General features: G+C 40.4%; 1 pseudogene; it reads right to left on the reverse strand.

The window, feature by feature from the left end:
• Window positions 1-1,227: 1,227 nt before the first annotated feature.
• LOC141627154 (uncharacterized) overlaps window positions 1,228-18,910 on the reverse strand; it is a 30,836-nt pseudogene continuing 13,153 nt past the window's right edge.

Below are 18,910 nucleotides of genomic sequence, written 5' to 3' on the forward strand. Positions count from 1 at the left end.
ATACAAATTTATGAAAATCATCAAGATTAAAATCGTGGCCTAGTGCTCTGATACCACTTGTGGGAAATAATCTGTATACTTCCCTTAAACTAGAAGGATTATAACGATTTAACAATGATGATTAAAGGTCATAAACAAAATACATAAACAAAGTATATGGATTTAGAATTAACCTTCTGTCCTAGCAAAATTGGCCTAAGAACAATATCAAAATTGATATTCGCCTATTAGTTGCACCCAAGACGATCTGAGATATGCCCTTTGATTATGCTAGAAATCGATCTAAAATTTTCTGTAAAATTTAGTTGTTTTTGTGTTTTTTTGATGAGAGAGAGGAGGCAAGGTCAAGAAAAAGCATTAGGGTAGAAATAATTCTCTCCCTTTCTTTTTATACAGACCGAAACTTGGAGTCAATTAGGAAAGTAAAAACTCTCCTAATTTTCGGCCAAGTAAACCGAAATAAGGAGTGTATAATCCTTATTTTTGGTCTTTCCAAAAATATATAATATGTATTGAATTGTCATCTAGTGAGGATCGAATCCATGACCTCTTGGTATGTGTACCCTCACTATTACCACTATGACACATTCAGCTTGTTGATATTAAATACAACTGATTATATTTAATTACGAATTAACAGATTAATTCGTCCAAGCTAACATTATATATATTTAATTAAATATAACTTATTATATTTTATTTGCGAATTGACAGTTAATTCGTCTCAACTAATATTATTTAATTTTCATTAAATAATTATCTCATCAACACATCGACTAACTTTTTAGTCATATTGGGCATCAATGTAATTATATTTCTATAACCACATTTCTCAAACACATCCTATAGGTGTGACCTTTAGGGACCAGTTGATCACCGCCATCTGTATGATCCGTTATTAGGTAAACGTTAATCAACTGATTAAATATACGAAGTATACCCTTGTGAACCTGTAAGACATTTACAAATGTTATCACACTAATTTGTGGAGGACACAAGCTCCAACAGAGAAACAGTTGATGAGTAGGATACATAGTAATACACTACAGAAACTTACAAGACCAAGGGAATCTTAAAACAACCACAAGACAACATTTATTCCAGTGATGCCAATATACTCGAATCATTCCAGAGAAACAGGGGACTCAATTATCCATAAAATACATTACCACAGATAAAAAAAGGTCGAAGCAATGTCATCAAGAAAATAGATCATTTATCAAAAAATACTATCAGCATGGGAAATCTGTTATTTCAAATGCATTTGGTCGTCAAATACCACCACCCAAACTTATCAAGGAAATAATTAACGTCAAGAAGTTTCCAGAATTGTTCTAGACCATCTTTAAGAGGAGATGATATATGCTAAACTGCTGTTATTCAGTGCATAAGTACCTGCATGATAATCTTTCTTGCTGGGGTAGACAATCGCAGATCATAGATTGCTATGCTCCTATCACTGGATAAAAAGAGAAAAGCAACTTAATGATAAAATGAGATCAGAGCAGCAAGCTCAATTATTTACTTGTAGTTGATACCAAAAATCATCAAAATATTCACCCCTTTTGATACAAGTCAAAATATAGTGTTAGACTTGTATGCAAGTAAGTGTTGGAATTAAATCGTAACAACGGATGAAAGACAGAGAAAGACAGAAACAAAAACAGGAAGAATACTTATCGAAATAGAATAGCAGTGCCGTGGTAATGAAGCCACTGACTTGAAAACAATATCGGCACGACTCCGGTGGTTATCGCCTACACGCCGTATGTTTCCCAAGGTTTACACTGCAGCTTTCGTACTTGACCACTAAAGCAAGAAAGCTTTGGAACAAACAGATACAGTACCCGGAAGAAACTCAGAAGCAACAGAAGGAGAGCATATTTGAGAAGAGAGAAAGAGAAGAGAGTATGTTGTGTATTGGTGTGTACCTCTGTCAAGTGAACAGCTCTATTTATAAGGGAAAATAGAGCTGTTACAGAGACAAAAAATCTCAGCAATTAAGGGACGGTCAAACGTAATTAAGGGATTAATTACGCTCCCTTAATTTCTGCAATTAACAGTCATAAAAACATTTGACTGAACAGAATATCACACAGATACACTGAACCTGGACCTAAACCAAAAACACACACAGCCCAAAAAGAAAAGAGGGCCTTTGGCCCGCCCCGCAGGGGCTCTACCCAAACCCGAGCCCGAGCTCGAGTCGGGCCGGGCCGGCGCGCGCGCGCGTGTGTGTGTTTGGATCAGACTCACAGGCCCAACACTCTTAACAAAAGCCTCCTTGGTCCAACTCTTATCCACTTGGGGACAAGGTAGATATAAAAACATCAAAAAACTCCCTTTCCCCACCGATGTGGGAGGAAGGCAAAACTCATTTTTGAGTTTTTGGCTTTACTTGAAGCCATTACTACCAACAATCCCCCACTAATGGCGAAGAGAAAGCTAAAGAGATGTTCCGGGTAAGGAAGGATTGGATACTTAAACGTTCAATGTCTTTCGACTTGAATTGACGTATTAGTGAAATGAGGCAACAACTTACTTTCAACAAGTGAATATCTTTCGATTTGAATTCCTCGTCGGACTTCGGTCGTTGAATTCCCCACAGCACATATCATACCTTCAAAATCTGTTTTATTCCGCGATTTCTAAGTGTAACGCTTTTAAAGCCATGCGTTTACCTTGGTTTAGGTGAGTGCTCTAGCGCGAATTTACATATTCACACATAGATGGTGGCTGGGCCATCACACCCCCACAGGTAGCTCAAGTGCTTCTCAGTAGCACTTCTCACAAGAGCTATTAAGGACAAAAGTCCAACCTCAAATAAAAACTTAATCCATCAAGTGCGTCTCAAAAGCACCACCAGACTTGGCTATGGATATGAAATGCCATAGGAATGAGCTATAGAGTCCATCAAGTATCACACTCAAACTTGATTCAAGGACTTAAGCCCCATTCCCCTCGACATATCAAGGACTACTCTCCTTGTTAACCCCTTAGTAAGGGGATCAGCAAGATTGCGTTCGGACTTCACATAGTCCAAAGCAATCACCCCATTTTTCAGAGTTGTTTTACCACACCGTGCACGATCCGAATATGTCGTTTCTTACCATTGTAGACATTATTCTTAGCAACACGATAGGTAGTCGCTTTACAATCACGAGAGAAGGAGACTGGTGCAACTGTCCCCCACATCGGCACGTCTGCTAGTAAGTTCCTCAACCAATCGCTTCTTGACCCGCCAACTCAAGAGCAATGAACTCAGATTCCATGGTGGAGCTAGCTATACAAGTCTGTTTTGCAGACTTCCACGATATAGCTCCTCCACCCAAGGTGAACACATAACCACTAGTGGAATGTATTTCATCATTACCTGCAACCCAATTTGCATCACAATATCCTTCTAAAACAAAGCAGAAATTTACCATAATGCAAACACAAATCAATTGTTCCTTTTAGGTATTTAAGTAAACGACGAAGTGCATTCCAATGCTCGGCACTGGGGTTATGTGTATATCGACTCAGCCTACTAACAGCATAAGCAATGTCTGGTCGAGTACAGTTCATGAGAAACATCACACTTCCTATAATTTTAGCATATTCTTCTTGTGAGACACTATCACCCAAGTTCTTACACAAAGATATACTAGCATCATAAGGAGTTCTAGCAGGTGCAACATCAAAACTATTAAATTTCTTCAACACTTTTTCAACATAATGTGATTGACTAAGGGATATACCACTTGGGGTTTTCATAACTCTAACTCCAAGGATAACATCAGCTTCTCCTAAGTCTTTCATCTCAAAACGTGATGACAAAAATTGTTTGGTTTTATTTACAACAAATAAATTACTACCAAGAATTAACATGTCATCAACATATAAGCATATAATCACACAATCTGGTCCAAACATTTTAGAATAAACACATGAATCAGAATTGTTAGTTATATAGCCATCATCAATCAAAGTGTTGTGAAATTTCTCATACCACTGTTTAGGTGCTTGTTTAAGACCATATAGTGATTTTCTCAGTTTACACACTTTACTCTCTTGACCCTTTACCACAAACCCCTCGGGTTGCAACATATAGATCTCTTCATTTAGGTCACCATTCAAAAAAGCAGTTTTTACATCCATCTGATGTACCACAAGATCATGAATAGCAGCCAAAGCAATAAGAGTTCTAATGGTGGAAATTTTAGTCACAGGTGAGTAAGTATCAAAATAGTCAATATCTTTCTTTTGTGTAAACCCCCTCACCACAAGTCTGGCCTTGAACCTTTCTATTGTTCCATCAGGTCTCATTTTCTTTTTAAAGATCCATTTGCTACTAATGGGTTTACTACCTTTAGGCAAATCAGTTAACTCCCAAGTCTGATTAGAAACAATAGAATCTAGTTCATTTTTAATAGCTTCTTTCCAAAAAACAACATCTATAGATCTCATAGCCTCATCATATGTTTTTGGATCATCTTCTATTAAAAAGCGAAAACAAGCTCATCAAAAGCACAAATATCACTGCGTTTTTCGATAAGTGAAGTCCGATAGCATCGGTTCGATGAAATCACTCCCGTAGCTTTTTTCAACTCTGGGCCTTTTGCTTCTTCTTGGTTCAACTGCATGATCCACAGAAGTACTAGTACTCGCATGCGTAGAACTGTCAATAGGGTTAACAGGCACAGTAGAAACAACAGGGGCATCGGGTAGTGATACTGTTTCCTTCTTTAAAGGAAATACCTGCTCAAAAAACTCAGCATCTCTAGCCTCAGATATAGACCTGTCACTTAAAGACATGAACCTATAAGCAGAACTGTTTTGAGCATAACCAATGAAAACGCAGTCATAAGTCTTAGGTCCAATGGTTGGCCTCCTAAAGCTAGGTAAGCCTACTTTAGCCAAACACCCCCACACTCTAAGATAACTTAAGTTAGGAGCATAACCTTTCCACATCTCATAGGGTGTCTTGTCTAGTTTCTTATGAGGTACCCTGTTAAGAATATGACAAGCTGAAAGCACCGCTTCCCCCCACATATCATCAGAAAGGCCAGAACTTAAAAGCATAGCATTCATCATTTCTTTCAAAGTTCTATTTTTACGTTCAGCTACTCCATTCGATTGAGGTAAGTATGGTGGGCTTTTTTCATGTATTAAACCATTTTTCTCACAAAAATCTACTAAATAACCAGAGCCATACTCTCCTCCTCGATCGGACCTGACTCTTTTAATCTTCCTATCAAACTGATTTTCTACCTCAGTTTTGAACTTTATAAACATGTCCTCAGCTTCACTTTTATTTCTAAGCAAATATACTTTGGTATATCTAGAAAAATCATCAATAAAAGTGACATAATAATGTTTACCACCTCTGCTCATTGTGTTCTTGAAGTCAGCTAGGTCAGTGTGAATTAACTCAAGAAGACTCGTTTGTCTAGTTGTAACAGGTCTACTAGGTTTCTTAGCAAATTTGGCCTCGACACAACTAGGACACTTCTCATGAGTTTCTGAAGACAACGAAGGAATAAGCGACATAGATTTGAGCTTTTTAATCGAATCAAAATTCACATGACCTAATCTACCATGCCAAACATCAATAGACTCAGCAATATAAGCAGAAGTAGAAGTATTATTATTAATGATAGAAGAATCAACATTCAAAATAAATAAACCCCCACAGAGATAACCCTTGCCCACAAAATCCCCATTGCGCGACATTACAACCTTGTCAGCCTCAAAAACAAGTTTCACACCAGCTTTGTTTAGCAAGGCACCAGACACGAGGTTTCGACGCAAAGTAGGAACATACAAAACATTATTTAAAGCAAGAGTTTTCCCGAGGTTAGTTTGAGAAAGATCTTGCCTTTGCTTGGTGATAACAAAGAGAAGAAGAGTTACCCATGTAGACACATTCACCATCAAAGAACATCTTCAAATTCAAAGAAAGAGATCCTTGTTAGCACAAAGATGCCTTGAAGCCCCTGTATCCAGAATCCAATCACTAGCATTTGCAACCAGATTAGCCTCAACCACTACAAAGCAGAATAATATCATCCTTTTCAAAGAAACATTAGCTTCAAAGACAACTTTCTTTTGAGGACACTGATAAGCTTTGTGACCCGTTTTCCCACAAACATAGTAAACCGGTTTGGTTTACGGATCTTTGAGCGAGTTTGGTGAATTTCCCTTGACCGACTTTCTTGACATTCTGACCCTTGGATTGACCCTGACCAGCTTTAGCCTTTCCCTTACCCTTGAACCTATCTTCTTTTGAAGACCCACCAGTTTCAACGAGATTGGCTTTGACAGTAGTAAGAGACAATTGGACTGACTTATCTTTCAGACGATTAGCTTCTTCAGTCCTCATGTGGCCTACTAGCTCTTGAAGGGACAAATCTTTTTTCTTATGTTTCAAATGGTTCCTATACTCATTCCAGGAAGGGGGAAATTTTTCTAGCAAAACATTAGCCAAGAATATTTCATCTAGTTTCATTCCCTCATTAGTGACATCAAAGACACAAGTTCTCATAAACATGAACTTGCTCCATAATTGGTTTGTCATCTACCATTTGAAACCCAAGCCACTTTGCCCGACAACATATTTTTTCTTACCCGCATCGTCGGCCCCATATTTTTTCTCTCTAACGGTTCCCATATGGTCTTAGCGGTTATGGACCGAAAATAAGTCAAAGAGAGTATTCGACATATGAGTAAGGAGATGGAACTTAGCGGTTTTGTTATCCTTATCATGTTTCTTAATTGTCTCCTCATTCGACTTAACGACATTAGACGAAGGTGGGGTAGATTCTACACTAGCGAAATACGGGGGAGGGTCGAAAAACAAAACATAGTCGATTTCTAGTTGTTCAAAATACATAAGCGATTTACGAGACCATCTTTTGTAATTCATACCGTCTAAGGGTTCCAATTTTGACAATTCGATGCGAATTTTGTTTGAGACAGCGACCATTGTTACGACAGAAATTATATTGTTTTCAAATTGTTGGAATTAAATCGTAACAACGGATGAAAGACAGAGAAAGACAAAACAAAAACAGAAGAATACTTATCGAAACAGAATAGCGATCTCGTGGTAATGAAGCCACGACTTGAAAACAATATCGGCACGACTCGGTGGTTATCGCCTACACGCCGTATGTTTCCCAAGGTTTACACTGCGACTTTCGTACTTGACCACTAAAGCAAGAAAGCTTTGGAACAAACAGATCTGATGCCGGAAGAAACTCGGAAACAACGAAGGAGAGCATATTTGAGAAGAGAGAAAGAGAAGAGAGTATGTTGTGTATTGGTGTGTACCTGCATCAGAGTGAACAGCTCTATTTATAAGGAAAATAGAGTTATTAGACAAAAAATCTCAGCAATTAAGGGACGGTCAAACGTAATTAAGGGATTAATTACGCTCCTTAATTTCTGCAATTAACAGTCATAAAAACATTTGGCTGAACAGAATATCACACAGATACACTGAACCTGGACCTAAACCAAAAACACACAAAAACACACACAGCCCAAAAAGAAAAGAGGGCCTTTGGCCCGCCCCGCAGGGGCTCTACCCAAACCCAAACCCGAGCCGGGCCGGGCCGGCGTGCGCGCGCGTGTGTGTGTTTGGATCAGACTCACAGGCCCAACACTCTTAACAAAAGCCTCCTTGGTCCAACTCTTATCCACTTGGGGACAAGGTAGATATAAAAACATCAAAAAACTCCCTTTCCCCACCGATGTGGGAGGAAGGCAAAACTCATTTTTGAGTTTTTGGCTTTACTTGAAGCCATTACTACCAACAGTAAGCTGAGAAGCACAACGCACATTCTCTGAATGCTGACTTGGGTAATAATGGCTAGCCATTCTAGGGTTCGTATATCATGTATATGGGCACAGGTAACCTTAGAAGTCATATGGTTCATGCAGGAAATAAAGTCATGTTGTAAGTAACTCAGATGAATTTTATGCCCAAGTGAATTCTTGGAAAGTAGCCTAAACATGTTTGTTGACATGAAGAAGTTTCTCACTTCCCATGAATAAAGTTCCATACTTTGTTTGGCTGGACTAACTCAGTTCCCATGTTTTTTATTTATAAATATAAATTTTAAATAGCATGATGTCCTTTGATGCAATCAATTACTTAAAACAATCACTTACTTAAAGATGATAGATTCTGCGAGGGCAAACAAGAAATTTTTAAGACTTCAAAAATGTACTCCCTCTGTAATCTTCCTACTTTTCATTTTGGGTTACCTATTAGGAGTAATAAACTATCAGCTTGGAGTTACGTGTTTGGGGGCAGGTTTTAAGTGCTTCAGACATTAATAGATAGGCTGAAATATGGTTGATTATGCATCACTGTGTGCTTTCACGTATGCATGAACCATGAGATCACATAAATGCATTCTGCATCATTTTTTTGCTAACCTGCCTGAACTGGCCAGTATATTAGGTTCACCAGGGTTGAAACGAACAGACACAACCGTATCGACTCCCCATTGAAAACTATTCAGTGGTTGTGACCTATATACCATAACAAACAGTTATCTCTATCCATATGTAACGTCTGGAAGCAAAAAAAAAAAAAAAAAAATACTTGTCAAAATAATACCCATTGTGATCCCATATGTCAGTCTAACTGTGCACCAGCCGTAGCAAAGAGATTCCCATTCCACTGATGATCAACATCTCTGTAGGATATCAAGCAGAAGTTACAATGTGCACCAGTGATAACGCTTTATTTTACGTATTATTGACCCGCATTTTATATCTTATTTGATCAAACTAATAACTTAAGGTAACTTTATCGACCCATTTTAGTCTTATATCATACATTTGTTGATTAATTTTAAATTAAGTTATTTTATATTATTTGTTAGTATTTTGGTACTGTTTTCGTTTTAATATTTTGTAGGTACCAAGCTAAGTGAAAGCATGGCCGAAAAGAAGTAGATCGAATACAAGAAAGCCCTCTATTCGGACCAAAAGTGCGGGTGATAGTGTTGTATGAGTCGTAACGGCCCATTGGTCTATGTTAGCTCGGTATTGGGCTTTGTGCCCTAATGTTGGCTGTACTATTTATATTACGGTTGAGGAATAAAACAAACACACAATTTATCGTTCTATTTTGTTTAACATGGTATCAGTGAACACAAAACAATTAAAATCTTGAAATCCTCAACCCTAGCCGCCACCATGACCATTGGTGACGGCCCCAGTTCAAAAATTGATGTTTCCTCTCCGTATTACTTAGGTCCTCAAGACCGTCCCGGTGACTCTATCACCCCTGTTCGTCTTACCCTCGATAATTTCGATGAATGGTCACATGAAATTCGCCTTGCGCTGAAGTCTCGTCGCAAGTATGTCTTTGTTAATGGTGTCATTAACGAACCAAAGGCCCCGTGTACGGCCGAGGATTGAGAAATGATCCATTCTATGCTTGTTTCGTGGTTGTCTCATACAATCACGTCTGAGGTACGTACTTTGCTCCCTAAATTTGAGAACGCTAAAAGCTTATGGGATGCTTTACATGAGCAGTTTAGCGTAGTTGATGGGTCACGAATTCAACAACTCAAAGCAGGTCTTCAAGAATGTCGTCAAACTGAAAATATGTCGATAGCGGTGTATTACGGAAAATTGTGTCAATTATGGGATGAACTTGATAAACATCAGCCGATAATTGAATGTAAGTGTTGCGCCAGTTGTACGAGTGCTAAGCAGCACATAGAGCGTCGAGAATCTGATCGTTTGCATCAGTTTCTCCTCGGCCTTCTCCCTACCCCGTATTCCTCTCTCCGCTCTGTCATTCTCGCTCAAACGCCCCTGCCCACCGTGGCTAGGGCATTCCATATGCTCTGTCAGGAAGAGCGAGTCCGTAGTGTCGATAAAATTCCCGAACCCACCTCTGAAATTGCTAGTTTTCATGTTCAGCCGACTATGAATCCTCTTATTAAACCCCCATCTCAAATGACACGGACTGAACGTCAACAATTATACTGTAATCACTGCAAACGTGGAGGACACGACCGTAGCATGTGTTTCGACCTTATCGGGGAGGTTCCTGATTGGTACAATGAATTGAAAGCTCTCCGGCGTGGCGGGTCAGGTCGTGGCGGGTCCTCTGCTCGTGGCCGTGGGGGAGGCCGAGGTAATGGTGGCCGTCATCGGGATGAGGGCAATGGTGGTCGAAGTGAAGGAATGCGTTCTGAGGCAAGCAACTCTCTCCAGGCCCCGGTGTCTTCCTCTGTCGATCCCGCACAGTCCGCTTCCGCGTCTATGGTAAATGTGTATGGCACACCTACCCATGTGCATTCCGGTAAGTGGTTAATCGATACGGGGTGTTCCCATCATGTAACTGGTAATTATACTCTGCTTTGTGATGTCCGTGATATTCCCCATCGTATTGTTGGTTTGCCTGATGGTTCCAAAATATTTGCGTCGAAAATCGGACGAGTACATGTCACACCAACCATCTCTCTGGACCCCGTCTTATATGTGCCACAATTAACCTGCAATTTGATTTCGGTCTCGCAATTAAGTGATGTTTTGAACTGTGAACTTGTAACCAATGCTTCTTTGTGTACCATACAGGACCGGGCTACGAGGGAGGCGATTGGCACGGGTGAAAGGCTAGATGGACTCTATTATCTTCGTCAAGGACCGGAGGAAATAAATGTAGTGTCAAGCTCGTCATCTTTTACTTTATGGCATAATAGGTTGGGACATCCATCCGAGCAAATTGTTCAATTGCTCCCTTTCTTTCGTTCTAGCAAATATTCTTTGTCAAAACCATGTGAGGTTTGTCATCGAGCTAAGCACATTCGTCATAGTTTTCCGTTGAGCAGTAATACAAGTTTAAATGCCTTTGAACTGATACATTGTGATTTATGGGGACCGTATGATGTCCCTTCATCGTCGGGGGCACAGTATTTTTTGACATTGGTTGATGATTTTTCGCGTGGAGTATGGATTTATTTGTTAAATTCCAAAACCGACGTATACAATAAATTTTTACTCTTTATCGCAATGATTAAACGACAGTTCTCAGCTGACATAAAAATTGTGAGAAGCGATAATGGGACAGAATTTCATACCTTAAAGCCGTTTTTTTCCGAACAAGGCATATTATTTCAGTCTTCTTGTGTCGGTACACCCCAACAAAATGGGCGAGTAGAGCGAAAACATCAACATATTTTGAACGTTGCACGTGCCCTACGATTTCAGGGTGGTCTTCCCATTAATTTTTGGGGCGAATGTGCCTTAGCTGCTGCATTTGTTATTAATCGTACTCCGTCACGGCTTCTTAATGGGTTGACTCCGTATGAATTAATTTTCAAGAAACCGCCTGATTTCACATGTCTTCGCGTTTTCGGCTCCCTGTGTTTTGCACATAATCAACGGTCCAAAGGGGATAAGTTTGCTAGTCGGAGTAGAAAGTGTGTATTTATGGGGTATCCGTCTGGTAAAAAAGGGTGGTAGTTGTATGACCTTGATAGACGACAATTTTTTGTCTCCCGTGATGTGAAATTTTATGAAGATCAATTTCCTTTTGTGTCCTTGCATGACTCACGTCCTAGTCCGGATCCCACCCCGAGCACTTCCGATGATTTTGTCATTGACTGGGACAATTATATAGACGCCACTGATGACAATGCCGCCCCTGGGAATGAAACGGCTGCTACTAATACTCCCTCCACCGCGGCTGGAACGGCAAATGGGTCGTCCTCCTCTAGTGATTCTGATACGGAGGATTCACCACCTTCTCCTTCTTTGGGTCGTGGCCAACGGGTCAGAAAGCCAAATCCGAATCTTCGGGATTATGTACTTGATTTAACAGCGGGCCTTTTAATTTGTCAAGTTGACACACGTGGGTTTAGCAATTTTTGAGGCCAAAAATCCAACTTGGCCCAAGTGGACATGACCATGGAATTAGGGAAATAAGAGAAACAGAAAAGTAGCTCGTCATTTTTTGGTGTGCGGGGCACGTGACAAGCAAGTGGAGGGCCTCACATTATTTGGTTGGTGGATGTTTGCTGGGGTTGAGGGGTTCGAAAAAACGCAGAACCTCAGCATTAGACAGCAACTTCATTTTTTGAGAAATAGAAAACAGTAGTTAGAAATTATTAGGAGTAGTTTTAGATCGAGAAAAACTCTCTTATTTTTCCTCTCAATTTCTCCCTAATTAAATTTGTAATATTTTTTGTAACACCCCGCTTATCCAAGAGCCTTATGCTAGGCCTCTAAGATAAGAGACGGTGTTACCATCTCAGTTACCTGAGGTAAATAGTATGAGAAACAACGTTACTAGGTACTTTAAATGTAAATTTAGCGAATGGTAAAAAAAAATACTTGTCCGCATTGGACTTACAAATCCCACGGCTAAAAGCCACCAATAAATGAAGTACTAAATAAATTTAATTACAACTGACAAATTTAAGCGATAACCAATGAGTAAAGTCCAACTACTAACGATAAATAAAAGTGATGACTCGAGTCCCAGCTCACACGTCCCAGCCAAGCAACAATCATCAGCTATACCTGCTTATAAATCTATTTCCATGACGGAAATAGACAATTTAAAGACAACAATGAACACACCAGTCAACAATCTAAGAACCATAATAAAATAAAAGGACATGCGAATAATATAAAAAAAAATACAATGAAATGAATACGAAGTCACAATGTCACGGTCTCAATAATATGCCACAAGTAGTGCATTGTTGGGGCTCTCGGCCCAAGCTCAACCACACCATGTGGACTAGCCACGCCAGGTCCAGGGCTAACTCCTTACACCATGCCCTGCCTGTCCTATCCAAACCAAGGTCCACGGCCCTTCAACATCCCCGTGCCTGGCCTATCCAACTCATCTCATCTCGGCACAGTGCCATTACAGTGATATAATGATGTGAACTCACAAAATATAAACCAACCTCAATGCCAAGTTCCTTTAATTAATTAATGACAAGCCAAGCGAGGTGAATGATAAGATACAATATACATCTTTGCCAAACCAACAAATAATCAAGCTAACATGACAACAATAATAAGCAATCAGCCCTCCTACAACACTATAACAACCAGGAATACACACCCAACGTGCTACAAACAGAAATGCAACCACACAAGCACATAATGAGCCCCGCAAATAAGCGTTGAGTAGCTAGCCTACCTTTAGCAATTTCCGAGCTCAATGAATAATGCTAAAAAGCCTCCTCGACAAAGCCGTTACCTAAATAAAATAAATAACAATTACTAACTAGCTAAATAAATTACAATACATAATTAACTAAGTAAATACGTCGAAACTTATATCCAACACCCACGGTCACGGGTCGACCTAGGCGTAAAAATAGCCATAGAACGGTCACAAAACAGTCCCTAAACGGTCCTTATAAGGCTGCCAAAACAGCCCCATAACAGCATATACACGGTCCCATAATAACCCACACTCAGTCACATCCACTGCCACCATACACGACCACCATACCGTCTCAAAACAGCAGCGATAACATCCACAAAACAGTCATAAACGGTTTCCTTATCACCCCCACGCCCATGTATAAGACGGTCTCAAACTAGCTATAAGACGGTATAATATGGCATAAGATGGTATAATTATCCAATACAATTCATCCTAATACAATCTAAACTAACCAAACCCCAAACCATGGTCTATTTAAACAATTAAAATCCGTCTTAACAATCATAAAGAAAAACCCCCAATTCGATTTCTAGGGTTACAAAATCGACATAAACACAATACTAACTAAGCTAATAATTGAATTAAAGGTGTTAGGGTGAGTTACTTACGATTTAGGATGAAAAATAAGCTAGTAATCGCCTCACAAATCCGATTAAAGAACCCCCAATTTCCTTCGTCTATGGTCGTCGCTGCTCGTCTCTCTGATTCCGTCCCTTTTCTTTTTTTGTTTGTTTTTTTTTTTTTGTTTGTTTGTTTGTTTATGTGATACAAGGTTTTTATGTTATAACTTTTAAGTATATATATGTTGGGTCATCTGGGCTCCTCTTGCCACTCGGCCCAGGCCGAGTTTAAGCCTTGTCATTAATAACCCGTCTCAATTATTAATCCCGACTCATAATAGCTTATAATATAAAATGCTAATTATTCTTTATTAAATTACGGGTATTACAGTCTTCCCCCCTTAAAATGAACTTCGTCCCGAAGTTCGCCCAAGACTAACAAAAGACAAACCTACTAAAAGCATAAATTACTAAATTTAGACGGTGTTTTACATTCTACCCTCCTAAAAGGAAGGTTACGTCCCCGTAACCATATACGTACCTAATGAAAAAGATGAGGATATTTCTCGCGCATGGAGGCTTCTGTCTCCCAGGTAGCTTCCTCCACTTCATGATTAGACCATAGCACCTTCACTAAAGACACTTCACCATTCCTAGTCTTGCGAACTTTGGTGTCCAATATTTCCTTAGGAAATTCTTCATAAGTCAGGTGTTCATCCAGCTCAATATTCTCAATTTCCAGCACATGTGACGGGTCACTTACAAATTTTCTCAGCTGTGACACGTGAAACACATTATGGACTCTTGCTAAAGCTGGAGGTAGGGCAAGACGGTATGCTACCTCTCCAACTCTATCCAGAATCTCATATGGTCCCACATATTTCTGACTCAACTTTCCACGTTTCCCAAATCTCATGACTCCCTTCATTGGTGACACTTTAAGCAACACCTTATCACCAAAATTAAACTCAATCTCGGATCTCCTCAAATCTGCATAACTTTTCTGACGATCTTGAGCAACTTTCATCTTCTTTCTAATTACTTGAACTTGCTCAATCATCTCTTGGACCATTTCAGGTCCTACCACCATCCTCTCAGCACTATCATCCCAGCAAATTGGACTTCTACACCTCCTACCATACAAGGCCTCAAAAGGGGCCATGCCGATACTGGCATGGTAGCTATTATTATAAGAGAATTCAATCAAATCCAGCTTCTCCTCCCAAGACCCTCCAAACTCCAAAATACAGGCCCGAAGCATGTCTTCTAGTGTTTGGATGGTTCGCTCCATCTGACCGTCCGTCGCAGGATGAAACGCTGTACTCATCTTCAATTGTGTTCCCAGCGACTCTTGCAGCTCCTTCCAAAATTTAGATATGAACCTCGAATCTCTATCTGACACGATATCCTTAGGAATCCCATGCAATTTCACCACATTCCTTCTATATGCCTTAGCTAACTCAGCCTTACTCCAAGTATCTTTCATAGGAATAAAGTGAGCAGACTTAGTTAATCGGTCCACTATTACCCATATCATATTGTTCCCCTTTTGACTCTTAGGTAATCCCACAATAAAATCCATAGATATACACTCCCATTTCCACGCAGGAACCTCCAAGGGCTGCACTTTCCCTTGAGGCCTTTTATGCTCTCCTTTAACCCTCTGACAAGTCAAACACTTAGCTACAAATTCCGCTACTTCTCTTTTCATTCCAGGCCACCAAAATGTTTTCTTCAAGTCTTTATATAATTTATCTCCTCCAGGGTGAACTGAATATGGAGTACTATGAGCCTCAGACAAGATACTCCTCTTCAATTCTTCATCATCAGGAACACACCAACGACCCTCAAAGCGGAGGCTACCATCAGCATCTAACCCAAACCGTGTAGTCTCCCCACTGGCAGCAAGGGCCCACCATTTCGCCATTCTCGAATCATATTGCTGCTTCTCCCGGATCTCAGAATACAACTCGGGCTCTATAGTCAAATCACCAACACTCTCTCCTTTTCTTATCACATGAACCCCCATCTTTTCGATTTCATCTCTTAGGCTCACACGGGACAAAGCACTCCATAAGTGATGAATAGATTTCCTACTTAGTGCGTCTGCCACCACATTTGCCTTCCCCTCATGATACACAATTTCCATATCATAGTCACTAATTAGCTCTATCCACCTTCTCTGCCTTATATTCAACTCTCTCTGGGTGTAAATATACTTCAAACTTTTATGGTCTGAAAACACCTTGAATGTCGCACCATACAGGTAGTGTCTCCATAACTTCAGTGCAAATACTACGGCTCCCAATTCAAGATCATGGGTAGGGTAATTCTCTTCATATGGTTTCAACTGGCGCGAAGCATAGGCTATCACCTTCCCACCTTGCATCAAGACACACCCCAACCCATTCTTTGAGGCATCGGTGTACACCTCAAAATTTTCACTTCCCTCTGGTAAGGCTAAGATAGGAGCTGTGGTCAAACGCTCCTTAAGAGTTTGGAATGCTGTCTGACAACTCTCATCCCACCTAAACCGATTCTCCTTCCTCATCAAAGCTGTTAAGGGCTTAGCTATTTTCGAGAAATCCTTCACAAATCTCCTATAATACCCTGCTAACCCCAAGAAACTTCTAATATAAGCCACATTCTTCGGTACTACCCAATTAGATACTGCCTCAATCTTACTTGGGTCTACCGACACTCCCTCTTTCGAAATCACATGGCCAAGGAATGCTACTTTCTCTAGCCAAAACTCACACTTGCTCAATTTTGCATACAAGTCATTATCCCTCAAGGTCTGTAAAACTAGCCTCAAATGTCGTTCATGCTCTTCTTTAGTTTTTGAATAAACTAGAATGTCATCAATGAAAACAACCACAAACTGATCTAGGTAAGCACTAAACACCCGATTCATTAAATCCATAAATACAGCAGGTGCATTAGTTAACCCAAAAGGCATTACCACAAATTCATAATGGCCATACCTAGTCCTAAAAGCTGTCTTAGGAATATCCCCTTCCTTGACTCTCAACTGGTGGTACCCCGATCTCAGGTCAATTTTAGAAAACACACCAGCGCCACTCAGTTGGTCAAACAGGTCATCAATGCGAGGTAAAGGGTATTTGTTTTTGATAGTCACATTGTTCAACTCCCTATAGTCAATGCACAATCTCATACTCCCATCTTTCTTCTTTACAAATAGGACAGGTGCTCCCCAAGGTGAAACACTCGGTCTCACATAACCTTTCTCTTGTAACTCCTCTAACTGCTTCTTTAATTCCTCCATCTCCTTTGGTGCCATCCTATAGGGTGCTTTTGAAATTGGTCCAGTCCCAGGTTTTAAGTCAATGCTAAAGTCTATCGCCCTCTTAGGTGGTAGCCCAGGAATTTCTTCAGGAAAAACATCAGAAAATTCACACACAACTGGGATTTCATCCCTCTTAGGTTCGACCTCTCTCGTATCCCTTACGTGACACAAATAAATTTGACACCCCTTCCTGAGATACGATTTTAGGGTCGCAACATTTATAAATTTCACCTTTGGTTTCATCAGAAAACCCTTATAAGATACTCTCACCCCTTTAGGCCCTCTTAAAGATATTTTCCTTTGGTAACAATCTATAAAGGCTCTCTGTTTAATCAACCAATCCATTCCCAGAATTATCTCGAAACTTCCTACAGGAAACTCAATTAAATCTACTAAAAATATCACCTCACCAATCTTAATTTTTACATCTTTATATATTTTAGTACACCTTACCGACTCTCCTGAAGGTATCCCCACATTATCACTAATAAGCACTGGATCATTTAACTCTAGGTATTTGGCATGCTCACAAGACACAAATGAGTGGGTTGCTCCCGAATCAAATAATACTAAAGAAGGTTTAAGATTCACAGAAAATGTACCCGAAACGATGTGAGTGTCGTTCTCAGCTACTTCCTTCCCAACCATAAATAATTTCCCGGTGACTTGACCGAACCTTGAATAGTTGTTGTAGGTGATCGGTTACCCGACTTTACTCCACTTGCTTGATTGCCATTACCCACATTCGCCTCCGATATGAACCATTCCCATAATTATTACTCCCTTGGTTGAGAAACCGGTTGTACCTATTGTTGCCGTTGTAGTTACTTTTAAGTTATACCCAGAATTGCCTCTATAACCGGGTTGAGGAGTCTTGAAACCACCATCTCCATTACCATTATTGTAGTTATTCCTTCCTCCGGATCTGCATTCAGCTCTTACATGGCCAAACTTCCCACAGCCAAAGCATTGTCGCTTCTGGATGGAGCCTTGGCCGCGGCCTCCACTCACCCCACGGCCGTAGCTCCCACCATTATTACTTCCATAGCTTTTGCCCTGCCCGCCCCATCGAGAAGTAGGCCGGAGCTGGTTCTCTTCTTACTCCCACCTGCTCCTTCACTAACCGTCTCAGCCTTTCTTTTCTCCCCCTTTACTTTCTTCTCCTCCTTTATCATATCCGCTATCCTCTCCGCATGACCAGCTCGCTGGTAAACCTCTTCCAGAGTGGTTGGCTCACCAGCTACTAGCCTCTTCTTTATGCTCACAGTCAAACCCTTCTCGAACCTCATCGCCAGCATCTCTTCATTGAAATTCAAGTCTACTACATACTCTGACAGTTCCATAAACCGATTATGATAAGTCTCTACTGTCATGTCATCTGTCATTTTGAAAGAATCGAACTCTGCCCTCATCTTGCTCCTGATATGTTCGGGAACAAATGTAGCCCGCAAAATCTTCTTAAATCCTTTCCACTTCACATACGGACTATTATTATTAGCAGCAGATTCTCTTATGGCCTCCTTACTGCGAGTCCACCATAGTCTAGCTTTTCCTTTCAAGTAGAACGCAGCTTGATCGACTTGCATCTCTGCCGGACAACTCAATAACTCGAATATGTTGTCAAACTCGCTACACCAGTCTCCTAGTAACGATGGTTCACCCATGCCATCATACTTTGTTGGATTGTGCCTTGCAATAGTGGCACTCATTTTTGCAGGATCTTGGGTTGAACTCTTAGCCTTCAACGCGGCAGTCAAGGCTTCATTTGTAGCGATCAGTCGGTCTATCTCTTCTTGGGACATTGTAGTAGGGACAGATTTCTTTGGAGGCATTATGAAA

Source organism: Silene latifolia, chromosome Y (assembly GCF_048544455.1).
Source record: "Silene latifolia isolate original U9 population chromosome Y, ASM4854445v1, whole genome shotgun sequence".
NCBI classification, from domain to species: domain Eukaryota; kingdom Viridiplantae; phylum Streptophyta; class Magnoliopsida; order Caryophyllales; family Caryophyllaceae; genus Silene; species Silene latifolia.